General features: G+C 34.3%; 1 protein-coding gene across 1 annotated transcript in view; it reads left to right on the forward strand.

Moving 5' to 3' along the window:
- Window positions 1–24854, forward strand: part of LOC106106696 (CUGBP Elav-like family member 4) — a 344825-nt gene that overhangs the window by 203699 nt on the left and 116272 nt on the right. The gene's annotated exons all lie outside the window — the stretch shown is intronic.

Below are 24854 nucleotides of genomic sequence, written 5' to 3' on the forward strand. Positions count from 1 at the left end.
AAATTTCAGATGAATAAATAATCTTTTATAAAAGCAATCTTGTTTCATAGTTGGAGAAAGTCTGGTTAGATTAGCCGCTACTGAGTTCATTCGTAACTTAACTTTGTTATCAATTGAATTTCCCCGTTTTAATCAGAAATAACCATGGTTATAATAAGTTCAACCAGTCAATAATTTAAACTAGATCTCGTCATTTCATGTTTGATTATCTTTGTATAACTTCAATGGGCGTGTATAACCAATTAACAAATGACAAACGCGGAACAAAATCCGCCGGCCGCTCCTAATCACCAAAGAGAGTAATTGGACTGTCGTATTAGCGTCCAATTTCGATATTGTACTGTATAATGGTCGTAATATGGAAATACAAAAACGCTCCCGGCTGCCCGCTACCGGCGACAAATACACTGTTTAATAAAATCACCGCGATGCATGTCGCTTTGATGGATTACTCCGTAATTTTTGTACGCCGAATGTTCCGGATTGGTTCATTTAGATAATTGATATATCAATTCTCGATTGTTCTGTGGATTTTGAGGATTTCCGATCACACGTTATTAATAAATTTAAACAAATGTTTCTACTTTTCTGCAGAGTAATTACATCTCTTGTATAATACAATATCATTGTCGTCTAAACTCTTCCATTGGAATCAAAACAATGTCTAGACAAGAACCATGTTAAAACGATTGTAATGCAACGAAACACCTTAAATTCAACTATAAAAAAAAAACATCAATCTTGCACGAATTCGTTTTCTCCCCGCAGTCTCACCTCGCTCGGCCGCGAGTAATTCAAAACATTAATTTTCCTAATGGAGTAAGGCTTCCTGCTAAGCTGGGCGACACAGGACGAATGTCGGGTTGGAAGCGCGAGGTGTCTACGTAAACACAGGCTGTTGCGCCCGCCCTACTCTTAATTAATTAAAATGCAAACCGACTATGGAGCGCAATTCAAGGCCCGCCGCGTGTTCGCGATTGCCTCTTTTGATTTACGTTTACGAATAAAGGACGCTTTTGGTGAATACGATTGTATTACCTGGATCTAGACTTTGTTCTCTAGAAAAATTGTTACACCTATTACTAGATTTTATTGAGTACATGTACCGAGGAAAGAAAAAATAATCACTAAAAAAACAAATGAATTCTATCTCGCTTTTTACAAATCTCCACAAACAAAAAGGACTTCAACAGTCGTCCCACTATATTTATCCCCTTCTAATGCAAACCTACTTCAACGACACGAAGTGTGGAAACCTCGTTCACGACGCGTTCTTTAAAAAAGCGTTGCGTTAACTCAATCTTGAACTCTCTTTGCGCTGGAAAATCTCGAGAATCACAGCAAAATGATCCACGTACAGAATTTGCATCGGAAATGCGCAGTTCCTTGAAGAAAAAACATCGCAGTGAAGCATTGTACCGTATTCCCGTTGTCGCGTTTGTTAGGGTAAGCACTTCATTTTACCTTGTGCCGCGACTCGAAGTTTCATGGAAATAAAACCTTTTGAAGATTGAGTTAAAGTTACATTTACAGTGAACGGAATATTCTGCTATTTTTTAACAATCTATCAAAAGTAAAAATCAAAATAGTTTTAAAGGTTGCAATGTTTTCTCTCAATTTACATTAAAACTTCCACATTAATGTTATAAATTATTTCCCTTCAACAAAATGCATCATTTCAAAAGATTTATGTTACTCTTGATTTGAACATATACAAACAATGTGACAACCAAACTAATGTTAGAATTTGCACGCGCTTGTGCGCTTAAAAACTTTGAACATTGTTCAAAAGTTTATAACAGTATTATAATAAAACTTCCTGTTCAAATGCACCCGTAAAGTTCATAATAGTCGAGGTGTGATACAGGAAACGCCGCGCAATAATGCCGCCGACCCGACGCCTCTAAATAATGATTTTATTTCGCAACACTACATTTATAATGCAACGCAAACTACAAACTTTTTAAAGTCATTTTAAAGATGTATGTTCTCAGTTCTCAGAAGCGATTTAGAGATTATAACGTTTATTTCAGAGATACATTTCTATTGTTACAAAAGCGCAGGAAAGTGGATTTCATTCAAAGAAAAATTATGTTTTATTTTAAACCATCTAATCTATTTAAATGTCTTATAGATTTTAATTCTATAATTATATGGAAACGATGATAAAAATAACACATTAACAGCTACTGAAGTGATGAAAAATCGCAGGTAAAAGTTATAATTTCTTGAATTGATGTTGCTTTTGGTACGTCTGATTTGGATCCTAGCGCCGTTCTTCTAGCAAGTCTTTCCTTTTGTCTTAAAGGACCTTTATACCAGCGAAAGAAAAAAAATTCATGTTACTATCAAAAATATATTATAATTCAGTTCAGCTCCTTGTCTATGGCACTACCTTAGCGGATTGGGCCAGTGTCGAGTGTTTAAAAATATCATTAAGACATCGGCCACAGAGTAGCTACGCTTGTCACGATGCGCACTCCACAGCGTTACTAAGAGCGAAGATTTGTAACAGCAAATGCGTTTAATAGATAAAAAGGCTCGCTTTATTCTCCCCTTATATTTTATTCAAACCGCCGTGAGCGCGAGCGGCTAACATCTTCTAATGAATTTTACGAAGACGCTCGCTACGGTGACACATCTCTCTTTGTCTTAAACGCGATTGCCTCGCGTTTTTGCACGCATTTTACTTTAAAAGCGTGTCTATGAATACATAAAAATGTTTATGACTTTCATCCTCTTTCAGTTTTATATTCGTTGACGGATTTCGTGTATATGATACATTTTTTCCTCCGTTAGTTAGTTTTCAACTCAAAATATTTTTTTAGTAAAATTTTATCTATTTACCTTTAAAATACTACTTGAATAACTAGAATATCTTAACACTCATAGAACCTTTTTATTAAGGCGTCTTCTTAGTCAAAGTTTAACCGCTAATTTTGCTTAATCAGTTTGATAAAAGCAATTCTCTTGGTAACTGAATTCTTGTCCGTTCTCTGTTTGGAAGTCTTTGTTTATTCTTAAATTTTTAAACCTATTCTTTAATGTATTTGGTTAAATAGTGAATGATATTTAGAATTAATTAGTAAAGTAGTCTCATATCGCGTGCCAAATGCACCGAGCGACGACCAGTTCCAGGGAATGCTCCTATGTTCGTATGTAAACATCTCCCCAGCTCACTGTTAAGAACGCTTTTACCTGATTAGTTGCCATTTGCTATTTTAACCTTCAATTGGAAAACTCTTTGAGAGTTCCATTTTCACAAATACATTTAATAACGAAAGTAATGTCCTTATTTTTGTTAGAATAAAGCATTCTAAAACATTTAATCTATTCTAAAAATATTTAAACCCATATGAATATTGTGCAGGATTTAATTTCATTTTTTGAGCGATGTAATGGGAAAAGTTATTGTTCTTCGAACGTAGAATTTAGATAGAAATTCAATTCCAAACATGTATTTAGGTTGCACTTATCTACCGTTAGCAATCGCACTGCAAGAACAACTAAAATTGTTCGATAGTCTATCCAAAAAGTTTAATGACGTGCAACCGTCGGCAGCGATCCGCCAGTCGAATCCCCTCCAAGGGCGATGTCAATTTGCGATTGTTTTCGTTCGGATAACGAGTTGTGCAAATAAAAAGATATCGGCGGTAGTTATTAACGACGCGACGGTAAATAACAAAACAGGTCGAGGACAGTTTGTGTGGAGTACGGTAGGCAACGGAAGTTATGTACTTACCCTTTATGAAATTGAAAATGTTCGGTATAGCTTTGTAGTGAAACTGTTAACGGTAACGAGAAATTTTTGCGATATATATCCGCGGATATCAATGAAATAAAAATATTTTCCGGATTCCCGACTGCGAGGCGCTCTCGTTGCAGCTATGTTACTATTATTTTGTTCAACACAAAACATTGTGAGGTCGAATAAAACTTTTTCCATTAAAATATTTCGCTTACTGTTCATAAATGTAAAACATATTCTAACCCGTAGTTAAAACTTAGCGCAGTCATTAACAATCGACTTTAGGATAAAAACATGTTAGGCTAATATACTTAGGAAAATTTAAAAAGTTAAGTTTGTATAAACAACAATTCTTTAAAGTAATCTCCGATGACAGATTATAAAGAGTTGGCGGGCTTAGCTCATATCTTGGTAAGAAAGAGGGCGTGATGTTTGCGTTCTCCATGTAGGCTGGGCTTAGTTGAAAGTTAGCGAAATCCTTAGTACGTGACGTAATTAAGCCGAAGCCCTCGAGGCATTGCTCGGCTTAATCCCGACTCCGTCTTGTCTGTGGGGTGTTGGGCTCTTAAGCTGTTCTGCTTCTTGTGCCATTCGATTCATGTTAATTGTATTTTTTTTTAACTTTGGAAAAATATCATCAAAACTAAAATTCCTATTGACATACACACATACACTAAAGACTGTTAACCATAAGCAACTTTGTGTGGTAGTTACTGTTGTCTTGTTTGTGTCACCTTTATCTAAACAGTGCAATAAAAGTATAAAATATTTAAACCTAAAATAGAATAAAAGTATACTAGATAATAAGAGACATTCTATTAAAAAGTAAAATATAATAAAACAATGGAAAAATACACACATACAATTAATTAAATGAGAGCGGTGTGCGGCTTGTAGGCGTGAAATATTATTTTTTAACTGTCAGCATTTTGTTTCACTTCAAGAGATAATTCCATTTGCGAGTCGCATCTGATTTGTTTGTGCTCTTTGACGTCCACTTTGTATTAATGTTGTTACACTTATCGTATTTAAATCTCATGATTTTTTATGTCTTTTTAAATTAATTTTCTACCGTAACAGACATTTTTGCTACAGTAATTACTGTTACATATGATTGTATCATATAGAACCCTTTTACGCTCGAATCCAGTTGCTTGATTTTTACTAAAATCTGACAAAGCTCAACTACATTGGAATTTCAAATCCCATCAGAGGGTCCAGAATTGCTAGCGCTCTTCGCGCCCCAATAGTTACCCCGACGACCGCAGCGGGCCCGACATTGACAATCAAAAAAGGGTCCTAAAGGGCCCACGGACGCACTTTACGCGTCGTTTAATTGGCGCTAGCATTTAGGCTTGTGAAAGTCGCAACAAGCAAATTGGATTTATATGTCCATTGCGAAGCCTTTGACCGCCCTCAAAGTCACGCTCTACGCCGCGCTTCCGCCCCCTGCATAACTAGATTACTTGACAATTTTGATCGAAATTGATACATTTTACAATTTTACAACTATTTTTAATAATGAGGTTTACGTTCTTGGAAGATCAAAAACATCATGAAATAATTGAAGATTGTACTGTTTTGTAATTTTATTTATTAAGAAATCTTCAAGGTTCTGAAAGAAATCCAGGCTACGTAAAGTCCAAACATTAGAACAAAACTGGTTTCTCTTATTGCTTAAAGCAGACATGTCATAATGATAAATTATGTATAACTGAAGACAAATGTTTCTGCAGTAACTTTAATGGAACGGCCAAGATTATTGACATACAAAGATTACAAAGTTTTATTAAAAATATTTTATCTTCATTAGTATATTAAATATGTTTCTAGGACATAGCGTTTATTTTTGTTTATTTGGTACATTTTATACAAAAGTTTTTGAATGTTTTTCGCGTGAATCAAGTGCTTGCTCGTCTGCCAGTTCAAAATGCGTACAAGAACAGATTGACGTTGTCACAAAAATGTGTTTTTTCCTTTTGATCCGTGAATAAATAGATAATGGAACCAGATTGGCGCCAGTAGCAGAGGTGTAGACTTTTGGAACACTGCGAGCGACTTGCTAAACGCACTTATGCAACGTGTTGGACGACTGAATACAAAGCGACTATTGACGCGTCGCCTGTATTCGTTGACGCGTTGTGAAATTGTTATTCATCAAATTGCCCTCATCCCTACGTAAGGTCGGCACAGTATGTGCTGCTCTTCCATATATTTCTATCAACCGTCATATCTGAATCCAATCCCTTAAGCATATCCTCTTTCACAGAGTCCATCCATACTTTCTTCTGTCTTCCTCTACCTTTGTAGCGATAAAATACGTGATCTTCTTAGATTTAAATAATTCAACAATCGTGGTAGACGTTGTAGTCTCAGATACTGAATGGCTGCAATCTAAATATCGTGTAAATGACAAAGCCGGACGGCCCGTTTGTAGGACTGAAACAATTATTGCTCGCTAAAGAGCCTCGCGCCGTGGGAAATAATAAGGCAACAGCTTGACTATTGTACGAACGATGTCTATCGTTTTATTGCTACAGCACTCCACTTGCGTCTGCTTCTGTTTCTCTACTTTTGTATACAGATTTACCCTATCGTCTATTTTTATGCAATTTAATTAATGATTGTTTCAAGTTTGAATTCTCCATGTCATTAAATTCTTTTGTTTGTTATGTAAGTTCGTCTATACCTTTACCTTTAGTTATGCTATTCATTTCATAGCAGATTAAATGCAAATAATAATGTGGGGTCCTAAATAGATGGTGAAATAACTAGATCAAAGAGAAGGCAAGTGGCTGTTGTTGACAAAGTCATTAGGGTTTTACGTTCGCGTCGCGTTATGATAGACATTTATGATTAAAAATAAGTCTGTGATCTGTTAGTTTTGCGCTGTTAGAGATTGCAAAGGGCGAGCGCGGTCTAATAATTTCCTCTTCGCCGGCTGGTCTGATTGACGGGAGATGAGGGGAAATAAGGTACAGTCCAAGTTCAATGAAGGAAGTCGAATTGAAGTTAGGATGGAAACTCTACTAAATAATGAACACCTAGCTTTGTTGCTTAATGTAAAAGAAACCTCTTTAGTGATTTTTTTAGCTGAGCTTCACACATATAAAATGTCATTTTTATGTACATGAAAGATACGAAATTGTTTTAACATGTTAGAAATAAAATGTATCGGTAGAGCTGTCGGAACCGCCGCTACACTACCGCTTGTGCCGCCCTCCTGCCCGCCTGCCCGCCTAGCTCCGGTCGCCCGGCCGCCGTGACAGCGGACCCTAATCCCGACCGCTCCGCGGGGCGTCACAGTGCGCCTGACGTTTTCCAATTATAACCATTCACTGTGTAACACTTTTGCGCAAAACTACGGAAGCATTATTCGCGATTAAATTGTCGTTTTCGTGGACAAAACACAATTTGGCATTGAATTATCGCGATAAGAAAAGCGATTTAGTCGTTTAGAGGGAAACCTATTGTGCTTCGATTGAATTTGTTTGCGGACTCGCTTATTTCAATAGAATTGTTCTGACGTTTCGAGAACCTTCCTTTAACTTTGCCACTCTAGCGTATTTACAAAGCGTGTTCAATATTTTTGTTTGGTCCGCGAATAAATTATAATAACAGGTTTGACGAAACGAAGGGCAGATTTGAAAGAAACCAAAATAATTTTCAATTAATTTTTCGAAATAAAACTTCGTTCACTTCTTATTAATTTTAACGGGACATTATAATACTTAAATAAACATGTTAATGTGTAGCACAATATTTGGACACAGAAATATTTTTTTTTAACGCATTATTTTACTAATTTGTTACTCAGGCTTCTAAACAAAGTATTGCCATTAAGTTAGCACTTGCATTTAAAGAAAATGTTTTTTTTTGTGTCTAATTACGCCTTCCTATGCAAAATCCACGCTAACATTGAGAGGCATTAACTAGAAGCCGAGCCTCAACTCGCTGAGACTCCGGCACACTTCAGATCAATTTCTAAAGTTTCACTTCGATCTTCACTTTATAAAGTCGCGATTACACGACACTTCCTTCAATGTATTTCATTTGTTCTTGACATATGAATGTCGCGCCTGATATTTCAACATATTTATCGATTTTAAAATTTATTTATTTATTTTAAGGCTGCTAAATTCTAGTACTCAAAATAACTATCTCATTAAAACTGTAATGTATGGGATAAATAGAAGATAATCAGAATAGATTAACTAACAACAAAAAAATATAATATCTGGAAAGAAACAATAGATTTATAAAACCGAACCCAGTGTATCCTCGTCTTTACAAGGCCCGTAGGCAAGTTTAGCATCTACTTTATTAGCAAACTTCTGCAAGAGTACAGTCTTTCAGTAATTAGAGTGGATTATGTTCGGGCGATTGCGCCTCGGTTCCTCTAACAAACCGTGGATAATAAAGAAGGTATTTTTCCTATAAAGTTTGATTATGAAACTATGTTACATTTTATGTATATTAACTGGACAGAATAATGCAAAAGAAAATTATTCACTAGCTCTTCATCGTTGAAAACAAGTGCACTAAACGCGTTTAAATTAGCTACGGTTATGCGAAATCACACTCGATTCGTTATTGCAATCCTTTCAAGAGTCCTTGTACTCGCGTCCCTACTAGTTAGTTTAGTCGTCTCATTGAAATGTCCCTAATTCGACCTTCTTCCACAAAAACAATAAATAAAACAACTTGAGTCACTGACGATTATAACCGATTATCCCCTAAACCCTATCCGTTTCAAAGCCCCACCGGAACGGGCGCGCCCCCTGCCGGCGGTCTGTGTACGCAGCTATCGAATTTGTTGAATATTTCGCCTAACTTCGGAGCCTCTTCAACTCCTTGTAAGTTTTATTAGGATACTTGTAAAATTTCTGCCTATTCCTCTCAGAGTGTTCGCGCTTGATTAAATAAGATGAATTGACTTAAGCGCGCCCGAAAGTAAGGAAGAATTCAGTTAGATTTTTCAATTAGAACCCGCCTCGTTTTAAATTGCGAATCGATTACTTGTTTAGCTAACGGTTAATTGAGTTTTGGACGAGCTATTGAGATAATTAAGGGCACTCGGTCGTGTAGCAACTTTGTAACTTGTGCTTTATCAAGTGTTATAATTGATTTAAAAATTTTACCTAAATATTAGAAACAGGTACTTTAATATCTTACTTGAGTCTAAATATTTTTAATCAATTATATCCAGATGTTTGTACGATAATAGACAGAACATTTCAAAGTGAATTAAATTATTTAAATTTTTCGTATCTATTTTGCTTTGCAAGTCGTCCTCGTTTTTGCGAAACAATTTAATCTCGAAGCAATAAACGGCGCATACAACTCGTTGGACGTGTGTTTACATAGCTACTTGTTGCGGCGGTCGTATCGATTGCTTCGCTACACATCGCTGGATTAATTGCAACGTTTTACAACACTTACACAAGTCACCCGGTAATGAACAGCTAACGCGCGAACTCTAATATTTTAATCGTTACTAATTATACAAGAGAACATTCTGGTCTGAGAAAGATTTTTTTTTAAATAAGGGTGTTAAATCAGCATAACTCAACTTAAAAAACATACTTTATACTAACTTACGTGTAATATCCGTAATATTATCGAAAACCTTCGAACCGTTATAAAAGGACATTTTATGTAGAGTCTGTATCGACATACAGTATAAATCTACTTCCGCAATAAACCTTTGACACCAGTTTAGCAAATTAGCTCCAACGCTCAAACGAGCAAAGCCTCAATGCTAACGGAACAAACAAGGCTGAGCGGAACGATCCAGCTCCTATCCTACTTCTAGTCACTTCCACTTCCATTTAGTTCCACCTACTTCCACTTCAAGACTCGGATGAGTTTGTAATTGAACAATAGCACTGAGACTCCCTGTGATGCAAACATGAAAATAATGGACGAGGCGACGAGAATTTAGATTGAAATATACCAGACGAAGTCAAAGTGTTGCGCGCTTGTAATTTGTAACAAGCAGAGGCTGGGAAAGATACGCCTCGTGTCGATTTTATAGCGATTTTATACAGATAACTTATCTAAGTTTAAATAAGCTAACTTGCATCAGTCAATTACTTTTAAATATAGGTATTCGTTTTTAATTTAGATTTAACATATTTCCACGTATAATGCGACAGGTATCTAGTTACTTACTAGACAAACAAAATGTCATAATATTTAAGGCGAGCGCATGCGTTTGACTAAACTATTGTGCGATTGTCGATTGTTCCGCAGCTCAACTGGTTAGTCAAACAACTAAAAATCGGGTAGTGTGCGCACCTCCATATAGCCTCATAGGAATCAAAGGGCAACCAAACAGATGTGCGATTGTTTATTTAAAGGTTTGTGCGCGCTCTAAAAGTATTTTTCTAGTTTACGTTGGATCTAAATTTAGATATATTAGTTTTGTAACTAATTAATCTACTTATTATATAGTTATGTAGACAGGAGAGTTTAGATGTCTACAAACATGATCCTTTGTACAGAAATAACGGTTGACACACACTAGAAATTACAAGTATTACTACGTTCTTCGGTCGACAATTTTCATAGTAAAGTTAGTATGAAAACTATCAAAGCTGACTTATTTAAGATACTGTGAGTAATGGCTACATTGTAAAGCCCTGTATATCCGCAGTCCCGGCCGCCACTCGGCTGCATTCAGGCTTGCTCTCTTGTCCGTCGCAAATCTCCTTATGAACTCCGCTCGATAAGTTTCAAGCTGTCGACCTCGATAACTTAAATCTGTTCCATCAATTCATTTGCATCGCCGCTATTACTTTGAAATTGTTCGATGAAGTACGAAGTTTATACGCTTCTGAGGGTGTAACTTAAGTACATATGAAAGTGTTACTTAATTATATACATACGAGTATAATAGTTATTAACGAGAAGATATTAACAAATTATCCTGTATTAATTACAAGACGTTTTTAAAAAGAGGTTTCCTTTTTGTAAAATATGTAATGTGAAAACAAGACATTTTTCTTTAGTCTAACTATAAGTGTACAGAGTGTTGATAAATAAGTATATTATGTATTGTTTTATTCAGAATAATCTTAATATCAGTTAGTAACGAGACTGCTGTCACATCGCTTTACTAATCCTTGATGAACAATATTTAATTATAATTAGTAACGCTCGAGCAAACTCGGATAGCGTCTGCATCTCATCGCTATTTGCTTACGCTTCAATAAATATGTTAAAGCCAGTTAATTGCAATATTAAGCCTTACTTAATCATAAATCGCTTACTAATACCAGATAAGTAGAACAAGAATATAACATTCTTCTGTATACTAATATAATAAAGCGTAAACACACGCAACTTTGTGGCGTAGGATGTCAGCAATCACAGCATATTTTTAATTCATTCTCTCTTCGATGAAAAGCCCTAGGCTTACGATACGCTTTGGGCTGTATATTTTCACGCTATTAAAATTAGGGGTAAATATATTGAAAAAAAAAACCCTTATGTGGGAAAGTCATCATATACACACAAAGCAAGGTTATTATGATAACGGTAATTTAGACATTATCAGATAAGAATTTGACAAATGTAAACAATAAAATAAAGTTTTTATAATTCCATGCGGATGAAGCCGCAGGGGCACAGCTACTATCATATAAAATCCCAACATCCTGAGAACCTTAACCATTAATTAACCTTCGACTGCGTCGGACCGGAAGTACTCGTAATATAAAAAAGTAGCCCATTTATTTTTCTGGACTATGTTCTACATCTATGTCAAATTTCTGCAAGATTCTTTAAGTCCTTCTTGAGGTCTTGATTTATAATATTAATGAGAAGTTATAGGAAAATAACCAGTAATTTTATAGGTAAAATAATTTTTGAGTAGCTTTACATTTAGAAGTAGGATTAAGAGAGTAACATTTTTGTTGTGTTCTTAGTGTGCCAGTTACATTAATATTAACAACCGCGAAATGTAAAAAAAAATACAGATGAGTTCAAAACGACAGTCTTGAACGTAGTAGGGGCGATTGTTCAAGTGAACTACTAATTATTCGAGCAATTAGAAGGGGCTTCAAGTGTATTTTTTACGAGGCGCCTCCGAAAGCGGGCGAAGAAAAAAAACTTAATCATCCAACTTTGAGAAAACAAACGAGAACTTCTCAACTCTCTTGCTGTTTTTTTTATATTTCGCTTTGATGAAAGGTAACAAATTTGTATGTTTTAGTAATTCGTCGAATACAATTTTTTTGTTGAGTTCCCAAAACTGATTTGCATTTAAGTCGGTAATTAAGGAAAGGGTTGAAGCCTGAAGGTGAAATCGCCCTCGGCTCTAAAATGTATTTTTTGTTCACTAAAATTTAGCTGTTTCAGAATGTTGTAAAATTTCTCTTTAATCGTGCCAAAAATTAGGAGGTATAACAATTACGTGTAAGAACCAAGTTATTATTATTTAGTGCCTTACTTTTATTTAAATAACAAATATAACATAAAACTCCTTTGGCTGATTTACTTCTTTAAATATAGCAGATGAACTCACTAGGTAATGTCTAAGAAATGAACACTAAGGATCTCTTTCATAACAAATTAACGTTACTAAGCAGTAAAACAACAAACATATATATTTTTTTAATATAAACATTTAAAATTCGTTTTTGTAGCAAACCAAAACTTCATTGTTACATTAAGAAGTTGTTATACTATAAAAATAGGGAAAAGTTTCACGCACTATTTTACTGACACTTGAATTCTCCAAACGACCATAAGACAAACAACTATCGGGGGAACATAAATAAACTGGTAATAACTACAGAGGTTTATCTTAGTGCAAAGTTACAATGCAGAGATTGCTAGAAAATGTAGAAAGCTGGAATAGATATATGGAAGGAGATAACTCAAATATTGTTATGACAAACCTATTAATCACTAATCATGGGACACTACCTTAAAAAAGATAGTGTTTCAAATACAGTTTAGTTTAAACATACGTGAACCCTGTTATGACTAGCGATTGGCGCGGATTTTTGACAAATAATGATTAGCACATTTTACTTTTGCTTTTTTTTTTATTGTGATCTCCAATTTAATCAAATACTTAAATCTCACTTTTTCGTATAAGAAAAGGATGGAAATGGAATTGAAATTGACGGTAGAGGAGACGCATTAGGAAGGAGAAATATCCTGTTTATATGCATCTCCTCGTTCGTCAATTAAAGGTAGGCAACGCATCAGCTATTGCGAATGTCTGTTAGCAGCGGTCGCTTTGCCATTTTGGCGGATTAAAGTAACCGCTTGTTAGTTTGCCACCTTATGTTATAAAAAAAAACAATGATAACAAACTTATAGTCGATAAATCACTCATAAAATAATTAAGATCTAATTCTATGGAAAAGTCGGTTTATCTTAGAATTTCCATATTGTACTTAAGTAATAAAACCTTAAAGTTTACAAGGTAATAATTCCAAAGTCCTTGGAGCATAGCTTTTTAAATATCGGTGTAAAAACGTTTGTCACAAGCGAGGTGTGGCGCCATCAATTAGGGCGCGCCTTCGTTACACAATATGTTTGCCGTTCCTCATTACTTACTGGCCATGGCTCCTTGCGCCCTGTATTTACGCACCCTTATTATTGACACGGGTGAGAAATATAGGTTTTCGGTGCGTTACTAACTTCACGGCGTCGCGATGTCGGTTAAATGTACCATTGCTGAATTATTTCTTTGGGTGTACTCGTAGTTTGTAGGTTAGTTTGCGTGGTTTTATTTTATCCAAGAAAAAGGTAAAAACTTTATTCATTATTAACAAGTAAGAATCTGTACGACTTAAAAGTTCACTGCAAATTAGCCAGGTCCCAGTTTGTAAAAAATAGTTTTTAGTACGGGCGCGCTTTGACTAAAATATCGCACAATTGTTGTGCGATTGTCGATTGCTTCGCAACTGTTTAGTTGCACAACTAAAACCGAGTAGTGTGCGCACCTCTATATAAGCTCATAAGAATCAAAGCGCGACCAAACAGTTATGCGATAGTTTAGTCAAAGGTTATTAAAAAGAGAATTAAAACGTGTACTTATTTAAACAATTTACCATTTGTTAGTAACAGTTAAATCTGATGCACTATTCCATTACGATAGTCGAGGGTCAGCGCGCAATCCGGTAAGAACCACCGCGCGTGCCACCAGCCGGCCCGAGAGGATTAGCCCTACAATATCACTGTTTCTAATACCTGGACACAACGGCATATCTACGCGTGTTCGCACTGTCATTTCTGAATTGTTTACTTAATCTATGATAATTAGCTCTTGTTGCGATAGTCTTTTATTTAATCCTTTATTAGGGTAATCTAAATATCAGATCTTATAAGTAACGAAACAAGTTGACAAACGTGTTTAATGCGCTTGAATAATCCTTTTGTTTGCGTCAATTGTGCTGCTAGTACCATCGTTTTTATTATATTGTATTTGTGCAAAACATTTAAAACGTAATCCGTTTTATTAACACAATATTTCCAACGTAAAAATATAAAGTTTGCTTCGTAAGAGATTTATTATGCGGCGCATTGTTCTCGTTCAAGGGACGTTGATAATTTAAAAATGCGGCGTCCACTGTATGAATGTTTTTTGTCGAAAATAACATTTAATAGAATTCCAGCGCATAATAGCATACGGCAGTGACAGACAATGAGCCTGGGAAATGTGCCTGAGTGCGGCCGGACAATGCGCGCTCTGAAGCTACATTTACAGTTTTAGAGGCAAAATGTTCTATTCACTACCGTCTATCTCTAATTTAATAGGATCCCGCAAAAACCCCGCCGTGACGAGTGCATTGTTTCGTACGGCGGTTAAGTTCTTTTGGAAACGTACGTCGGAATAAAATGAGAGAATGTTTGGTTTTAAAAGCGACGCATTTCGATTTTTCGTTGCGTTCGAAAAGCCGTCAGCCGCTGGTACGATACTGGAAATTCGGAGAAAATATGTTTTGTTGTTTTTACGGCAATGCCAACAGTAGATATGAATTTAAATCTGAAACTGTGAGTATAGAATCGTATAATAACTGGTACAAAAATGAATAAAGTTACTATTTAAAAAAAAAACTTTTACACTCCAAAACATAAATGCTCAAAATATATAACGAAATTGACAATGTTATAATTACATTCTAACAATAACCTAACTTCATAATGTTTGGTAATAAAATGTTTTCCACGGAGTTATTTTCATATTTATAATATTGGTATATACAAAATGATAGCTACTAAAGTGGTCACCCATCAATTTGGCGTGGCCGACGGGGAGTTAATTAAAAATCAATCACACCGCTACCGCGTCGGGGCCGCAGCCGAAGTTAAAATGCAACGCTATATTCATAATTATAAATTCGAATAAAGTCTATTGGTCAGATAACAGCCAGGTACACAAAGCATTGTAAAAAAATCTCTAACAAATTATAATAAACCTTTTACTAACTCCTGATTGGATGCAATCTAGTGAGTGATTATGTTCTAATTTAATTTAACTCTTTAATAAAATACTCATTAGTTCTAAATGCAATATAACTTCAGCTATAACGTGGCACAAGTTTCAACTTCATATTTTCTCATTACGAAAATGTTGAGTTCATAAAAGGCTAAGAAGTAAACGCTTAAAACGATCGACAACGGACGTCCGCTAACTTGAAAGGAACTGTAATGAAAAAGCGAACAGCGATATTTTTAATCTATTCCATTATAAAATACGCTTCATCAATTTACGAACCAAAGTGAATGTTTTTTTAACTTTTTTAAGAACAGAAAAAAATATTTTGTTAGACAGGTTTATAGTAAAACAGCGATATATATATTGTTTGATTTTTATCTTTATAAAATTATCCGGATTTTAAAGTAATCTAACATAACTAATTTAATGTATAAAAGCCGGTTTCCACTTATTTTATTTTAACAACAAAATTATCAATAATATTCATTTAAAAGGAAAAATGTGTTTTTCTTTTCAGAAGAGTCTCAAAAAAGTAATTCACGTTTCAGCTTTTCACTTAGACCACAAGCTTAATTGGTTTCATTTTCGAATGAACAGGTCCGGTCCGCTATGACATGCCGGACTTCTGTTCCTAATACGGACTCATGCAGTTGTAGAAAATCCCAATTATGGACGTTAGGCGTCCGTAATAAGGACAAGGGGCCGCACAGGACAACTTTTTGGCACCAGAATCGAGTGAATTTTGCACATTTTATTTGGCACGTTGAATTTTTTTGTTATGTTGTTTTCTTCATATTGATTTTTTTTTACTTCATACTTTCCATACTAACATTATTAATGTACAACTTTGAATGTTAGAACATATCTTGAAAAAAGCTTAACGAATCTCGTTTTTCGTAGAACAATCTGGAAGAACATAAATACTACCTATATACAAACATTTTTGTAATCCGCGGGCAAAAGTTAGTTTAGAATATAATTTGAATTCTGCAATCTATTTAAGGTATTTTTAAATAATTTTAAATAACTATTCTTATATCCGTCATGACTGCAATGAAAGTTTTCAACATATTGACAAGAAAAATTTAAAACTAATAATTAACTATAAACGTATAAATAACCTTTTATTGAAGCTAGGCAGTATTAAATTCAGTTGTATTTACTAGGGGATATTGCAATAGGTAGTTACATCGACGTATCCGTCTTACACAATATCTGAGGCAAATTGGTGCTCTCGATGTCATCATTCAAAACGTATTATATCTGAAGATAAGCCGCCTCTCCTTAATTATCAATTAGCCGATTGTTAATTAGATAATTAATGTTATAACGAGGTATTAATACGGATCAATAGTCCTAATTAGTGAAGAGATTGAATGCACGCATGATTCACACCTTTCGCTTCAGTGATTTTAATTTTAAACGGACCATATGTCGAAAGATATCTTTTCAATAACGCTGAAATTCAAGATTTTATTCTCATGCAATCTGAATAAGAGATCGCAGACGTAAGTTTATTAAATTTTTAATACTTCTTAAAAACGAAAATTCAGACTAAATTGTGATTTTAGATAATCGATTGTTATAAATTTTAAGTACGACATCTGTAAATTAATACTGTTCCAGTATAATCCAATAGAATCAGATACATTTACAGTACAGGATGTCCTGTAATGAATATATTCTGTTTTTATGATGGTAAAAAATTATTCGATTTATTGAAATCCTCTATAGTAAATCGACTTATAGCTCGTTATTCGCTTCGCTTCGGCACCGCGGAACATTGGTACCTTATCAATTTAATGTCAGATTTCAGATGCTCGGATCGTAACCGCGACGCCGTAGCCATGCTCCAAGCAGCCTCTAATTAAATTTGTCTTTATGCTCATGCTGGTGGATTAATTCCACTTTGTAGGGATCTCGGTACGTCACCATAGTAACCGGTTGACGTTATTAGCAGGTATTAGGTTCGATTCTACCTCAATGCTTGTTTTGTACGATGATCTAAGCTCGACTGTGACTCGAGTGACTATTATATCTACAAGGAAATGTTTGATACAGAAATTCCGTTTGAATTTAGAAGAAGTATAGATTCTCTGGATTAATGCTGAATTGCTTGTTCAACTTTCCTTTATTTAAAGAAAACGGAACGGAATTTTGAACGTTTACTTTTTGTAACACATACCTTTATCGACATTAATCATATTAAAATATTTTTTATTTAACTCACAGCAGACGTTCCAATTTGAAAGACGAACACCGTTTTTAAAAGCGCGTATTCCTTTTTCAAAACTCTAACAACGGTAAAATACCACGTTCTGGCGGAGAAGAAAAAAACATCGCGCGACATTCGTACACGTCCACATAATAAGTTGCGCGATTCTTCAAAAGCAACAAGACACCGCACGCAGACCGCCATTTCCACAGGCACATAAGAACATAAAGCTGTCTGTACACGGCTAGAGTAATCGTTACGACTTGTGATGTACATATTTTAAAAATTACGTAAACATATAATAAAAGTAAAGCAGAATATTTACCAATATAGATCAGTAGCTAGACCGCACAAAATTAAAATGAATCTTAATCAGTAGTCTATGCGTTTTTCCAAACTATGTTCTTTACTACTAAATTTCATAATCCGTTCAGTCGTCTGGGCGACAAACTCTAACAAACATCCACCCATCAATCTAAACGTGTGCATTTATAATATTAGTAAGATTATACCTGCATCTCATAATAATTTAAAGATAATTCAGAATTATTATCAGTAAAATCAACAATTGTTAGCGAATTCCGAACACAATCGAAGTAATCTTCTAACATTGAACCACAAACTTTGAACCCTCGATCCATTTTGCACCCTCGGTGGAAACCTCAACTAAAATTTGCATTTATTCGTGACATTATAAAAAAGTAAACTTGTTATTGTTTAAGCGTTTCAAATTTCAGTATCACACTTTCAAACGAAAGTAGCTGTGTCAGCATATTTTATGACGCAATTTCAGACGCGATCTCGCGACACCGGCGCACACGTGTTGAATGGCACGACGGCTGTTTTATTAAAATGAAGCTAAATTAAAGTGGCTGACAAAACAACGCAGACTTTACACGTAATGCGTGATACGAACTTATTACCCCTGTATTCAAAATCACGTACTGGAACACTCAATAAATTAAGTCATTTTTTAATAATATCATGTATCACAGTTTATCGACATCTTGTACGTATACCTAACAGATGTGAATGCAATTGTTTTTAGTGTACTAGTTTTATTATTGGAATTAAAAAACAAAAACAAAAGTAAGTAGTCTATGTATTCTTCCAGACTATGTTCTACATCGGTCTCAAATTTCATCAAGATCCGTTCAGCAGTTTAGGCTAGAAACTCTAACAATCATCCATCCAACCATCGAAACTTAAGCATTTATAATATTAAGTAAGGTTAAGGAATCCATTCGGCGCCAACATTTCACTACTCATGTTTCTTACACGTAAACACATCTACGCATATAAGCATTTTGTATAGGGTGCTCTTAGAACTACTTACTTAATAAATAGTTTTTGTAAGTGTCTGTCCCACCAAATTGTAAATTGTCTGATAATAATCCAATGTGTAAAATATGTGATGAAAATATCGGATGTTGTGTCCTTATCTGACAGTGAAGTCATTTTTAAGCTATCTGCCAGTTGTGGGACAGGCCCTAAGTATTATATCAATCTGGATGATAGAAGTTCATCCGGGTATTATTGTCCAGCAAATGAAGGTACAAACATTTTTTAGTACTAAAAGGTTGTAAAGAAATTGAGACAAAACTGGAAACGACTTAAGCATTCATTTAAAGTGTTTAAGCAAAGTCACCAAACGCTAAACATATTTGCGAAGTATCGCGAAAATTCACGAAACTAATTAACCTATGCTAAGAACTTTCCGAATCGATTCCTGTTCTTGTATTAAACAAACTAATTTAAACTTTTGCGTCATCTGAAAAGTTGTGCCAATATTTAAGAAGTGGTAATTACAGTAGCCTTTGAGTGCCATTTCGCACGAACTGCGAATAAAGTTATTAAAAGCTTTAATGTGTGTCCGCGGTCGAGTTATTCGTTATATTGAACTGGAAATTGTGTTAATGCTCTGATGCGTTTCTAGCCAAGCGTATTTTATTATCTTCATCAGTCGTAAACACAAAAGAATTAAAAAAAAGAAGTTTTGGCAATTGACGTATCAATTTTCTTTATAGTCCGCTACACACTTGCATTCTATTGTACAGTCAGCTGCATAAACATGCATTCATTTACAAATATTTAGATACTTGTATTCGGATTGGGTAACAATAATATGCATTCACGCATTACGCGTCTACGGACAAATATGTGTTGTATATTTTTAAAACTGAAGATATAAACTTTCTGAAGTTTTTTTTATAAATTAATACATATTTTTGGAGCTGACTGTACATATTTAATTGTTAAGGTGACCTTGACTTAGTTATTAAACATCTGTTATGGTGTTCATCCCTAACGTGGCTATAAAATACTTTTATATGAATCTAAAATGATTAAACTTCGCATTTATTGAGCATAAAACACACCTTTGATACTTAAAAAGTATTGAAAAGCTTAGTAGCTTATCCAAAGTTATCCCGTAGCGATACTAATCTCATATAATTCGATACCACATCGATTTTCATCTGAAAAAGGTCACGAGCTCGCCCTGTCACAAGGTGTCATCACTTCGTAGACTCGTTAACTGAAAGGACCTATCCGTCGATCATGAAGCTTGTTATAACTTTGACTGCTATAGAAAAAAGTTTTAATGGCCTTCGGTGTATATCCCAAACACGATCAAAGAACCGAGCTATTTTCCCTCGAAATATCGTAAGGCAATAAAATATTTCCTCATCTTATAGCTTAGTGTTTGTTAACACTTGTTATTATGTTGCCCAACTAACATTAACAGTTATGAACATAATATGTTGTTCTTTTGTTTACATCGACGGTAATATTCTCAGGAAAAAAAACAATTGATGGCGGCCTGTGTCAAACACGCATTGGGAATTTAATAGCATCATATATCTCTATTTAATTTTCTAATAAAGTAAGCGAACTTTTCTCGTAATACTATAACAACGTGTACATATTTATAATACGTAATGTTGACGAAGTAAACTTTGTACATAAGATAGAATCTCTCGGGAGCAATAGTATAAGAAATGCTAAGAAGAAAAAAAATAAATAACTTTAAAGATAAAAGGAAAGCTTAAGTTAACGTTTTATGAACCGTAGGTAATTTTTGCTCGGCGGTATAGACTTGTCAGCAAAAGTTGGACCGTTTTGTAGCGACGACTCCAGCGAAAGGTAATTTCTTCAAATCCACATAAAACCCCTCGCATACCTTCTTTTACCTCCGCCATAAAACCTTCAGGCACCTTATTCGAAGCCACTGAAAGCGACCGACTAATTCCTGCAGCGGCGATTTTACAGGCCCCTACTATTTGTTTTTATTGCAAATTTATATAAAGTGAGAAATGGACGTGAGAATGGAGCAATAAATAATAGAAGAATAAATCTAAACAATTATGTATTAACTTAGTACGATACTTGATCATTTAATGTAGATTATTTCATATCTTTTACTATTATTTAAGTAGTAATTCAATCAATATTGAAGAAGTATTTGTCGTTACAAAAAAAAGTAAGCAAAATGTTAACTTAATTTATTATCGCAAAAATTAATCTTGTTTATTGACTCGAATGCTTTTATAGAAACTGCCGTTGTATAACTTTCACGGAAAACATCGAGAGAGTCAGTCTGCTAGAAATTTAATCGTTTGACGTCAATTAGTACGTTTTTTTTTAATTTGCACGGCCGTTTGATTCGCGTAATGACAGATTGTAAATCACCGATAAATTTATAGTAGGGCACCGGGTCAATCAAATTGTAAAACTGGGGGTCGTCTGTGACCCCCTCAAATTAGAGGGGTCTCTGAGTTACGTCCTCTTTCTTACACAGATATTAAAGGGAGAGAGCTTGTTTCTGTATTAAGCCAGTGCTCTGTGAGTAATGCGTATCATTTTTTGCCTTGTTCCTGCCTTTTTATGGTCCTCGGAGCTTTCGCGAGCTTTATTAAAATTTATAAACACATAATACGCTATCAATAACTGAGTCGACGTACTTGCTATATGTGCTTTTGTCTCGTTATTTATCATGAAAAAACAGTTATTAATAAAAAACATTTTTCTGGAAAATTTTAGGTAAAGTACACAGTACACAGTATATCAAATTTATTTTATCATTATTGAACTTTGATCGAAAACATATGCGTATATTTTACTATAGATTAAAAAAATATTTTTCTTAGCATATTTGTAACATATTAATATTCAGCATACTTAATTTTGTAACGCATTTGTTTAATCTAATTAGAATTAAAATACAAACATAAAAGCGAAAACTTTTACACACTTTAACAATGAGGTCAAAGTAAATGTACTCACAAATAGACGAGGTAAAACCTCAATGTTGTTACAATTAACTTCTGGTTCATATTGTCCGCAGCAGTGAAGGCACTTACGTATAGCTTTCAGTGGAAATACCTTTGTTCCAGCCGCGTCAATAGATGACCTTTAAAATAGAAACGCCTCTATAAAGAGCGGCGTAAAAGTGAAACGACAAAACTCGGACAAAGAACATTTAGTTTAGACACGTCACAAAAAGAAATCAATTTAAACCTAGTAGTAACGACAGTTTATTTGTTTTTAAATTTATTTTACTGTGAAAAATGCACTTATGCACATAACTATTCAAACGTTTGCATTTAAAATGAATTACAAATTTTTGAAACAAGGTTCTCTGTACATTTTTCCTAAATAACTGTAACCTTTGAGTCCGTAATTCGAATACAAATAAATAATTCATCCTCTATCAATTAAGTTCAACTTTATATTTTTCAAACTCGATCACATTCCTTTTCATTTGATCGAGTAATGAATAAAATATGACGACGGCCAGCGAACGCGCGCTGTCTTTGGACTCCGAATTTATTCATAAGCCGCGACTACTGCACGGCTCTGACTTTCAATTACTCTAACATAAAAAATGCTTCTGTCAATTTGATTTTATTTCAACATTCTTAGTGGCATTTTGTTCAAAAAAGAAGTTTAAAATAACTTAATTATTCCGACAATTGTTATTTTATTCTGCATAAACTTTATTCATTGGTTCAAATCATCTATTATCTTAAACTTAGCCACTCATCAACCCATGCTATATTTTTTATACAATGTATGGGATTCACCTCTACGATCGTAGCAGACAGCTACGCCCGTAGCAAGTCTGTAGCTTGTCGTAGGAATAATATTATGTGCCTCAAGCTACGAACTATACGTCCTAATTATACAGAACTTCAAGGTATTGTCCATTAGGTTGATTTTTATAGCACACCCCAGTAAAAGCTAGTATCAATTCCAAGCCAAAGTCCCGTGTAGTCGGATTTAATAAACGTAACGGCCAACTAAATCCGAATCGTAAAACATGACTCATTCTCTGCAAAGACCACCCACGAGTACTTTAATCAAGGTTTGTTTTTATTTTAGTATAAATAATTTACTTTTAATTAAATACTTGAAATGGTTATACTAACTTACATAGCTCTATAGTGGAAGTTTATAGAAAGATTTCTATTATTTATATATTCGCTTATTTCAAGTAAAACTAGATTAAATTCTGATCTTTTTTAACTAAAAATTATGGTATTCCATCCTATATTTTTTGAGGACAACTTAGATTGTATTTTTCAAAGTTATTAGTCAATCAGGCACCTGTCTGCGCGTTGGACGTGTTCCAAGGTACCGCCTCTCGTCTAAAAACAAGGTGGGCGTTACATCAGCTTAGCTTATGTTCATTGTTCTGTTTCTAACTTATTACAATGATTGCTTGTCACGCGAAACTCACAAATTAATTTCATCTCGTCATTCGTAAAATTTATAAACAAGTTTTATTCTCGCTCCACTTGTTATGTAACTTGGAGATGTTTTCAAGCTCTTCGCAGACGAAATATTGCATGAAATACAATAAACAAAATTAAAACAAAGGCTACGTGATTGTGTCAGATATAACTGACTACATTGGAGGATTTTAATTTCCAACCCGTTTCGATAAATGACATTTGACACCCACGATCACGTAGAAAACTTTTCAACATATGCATACGTGTTATCACTACTCTACAATTTTTCATCCCGACTCTGGCTGTATAAGTCCGTAGTATTGTATAACGATGTTCAATCTATACTATTATAATAAAGCGCAAACACACACTTCTTTGTTGCCTAAGAAGTCAACATATTTTCGAATAACTCTTTTTTTAATAAAAAGCCCTACACTTACGTCACGCTTTAGACTATACATTTTCACGCCGTTAAACTTAGGGGTAAATATTTTAGACAAAATCCCTAATGTTGAAAAGAGACCAGTTAAGTTGTTGCCAACATTAAGGAAGTAAGGGTGCCATGGCTTGACATCAAGTCATGTCACTTTGACATTTGTAATTGATAATTTGACAAATGTGAATAATAAAATGAATTTTTTTAATTTTATGCCGATGAAGTCGCATGTGTACAGCTAGTTTTAAATAAAATTAATACGATAAACAAATTGCAAGTACAAGGAAATGAAGTTTTCATGAAACAGCTTAAATAGAATGTAATAAGTGTTAATCATGTATGTCCGGTGCTCGATGGAAGTTCCTTGTTGGAGTACAGTTTGTTCGCAAGCCGCTTACAAAGGCTTTAACTTGACTGCTTCAAATACTCTGCTATCAAATTTGAATCAATTTTACAGCCTCAATGGAAATTGTGTTTATTATTTTATAATCTTATTGTAGATTTATGGCTTTGTAATAATGAATTTAAGAATAAAAAATGAATAATACTCTAAAGTTGCATCTTAAGTATTACGACGTCTCATCAACTACGTTTGCATTGCAACTTAGCAACAATAATGCAAGACACGTGCACGACAGGTGACACCCGCCATCTTGATGCTTGAGCGCTGGCCATTAGAGTCATCTACATAATGAAGATGTAGATTGTACCTTGGTTTATACTAATTGCGCCTTTTCAAAGGTAACGGCAAGGGTAAAATTGAAAAGGAGATTTAAGAAAATTATGGTTTAGAACAGAAATTTGTGATATCATTATGCATAGACTATAATCCAAAGCTAAAACACCAAATTCTGACTGCATAATATTTTGTATCTAATTGGTTATTTACCTTTGAAAAGAAAAACATGATTTAAGGCAGTGAAAACTCTCGGTAAAAACATAAAACACTCTGTACATATGTACATGCACATACAAAACATGTACTCATAACAATGACAAAGTCAAAGGTCTATTAAAAAGCGAATTTTCCAGCGACAGTGAAGTTATCAGAATAGCTTTAAAAAAGCTTTGTAACGAGCTCGTTTCAAAAGCTTCCTTTGACAAAACACTATTAAACGATGTAAGTTATTTTTCGAAAATAATATTTTGTTTGCAAATTTTTAACTTGTTATGTGTAAAATTATTAAAATATTATTGTGAATTTTATACCTCATTAAGACCATTATATTTTTTCCTAAAAATTTACTTTAAAAAATACT

The sequence above is a fragment of the Papilio polytes genome, unplaced genomic scaffold (genome assembly GCF_000836215.1).
Source record: "Papilio polytes unplaced genomic scaffold, Ppol_1.0 DF822178.1, whole genome shotgun sequence".
In the NCBI taxonomy this organism is placed as follows: domain Eukaryota; kingdom Metazoa; phylum Arthropoda; class Insecta; order Lepidoptera; family Papilionidae; genus Papilio; species Papilio polytes.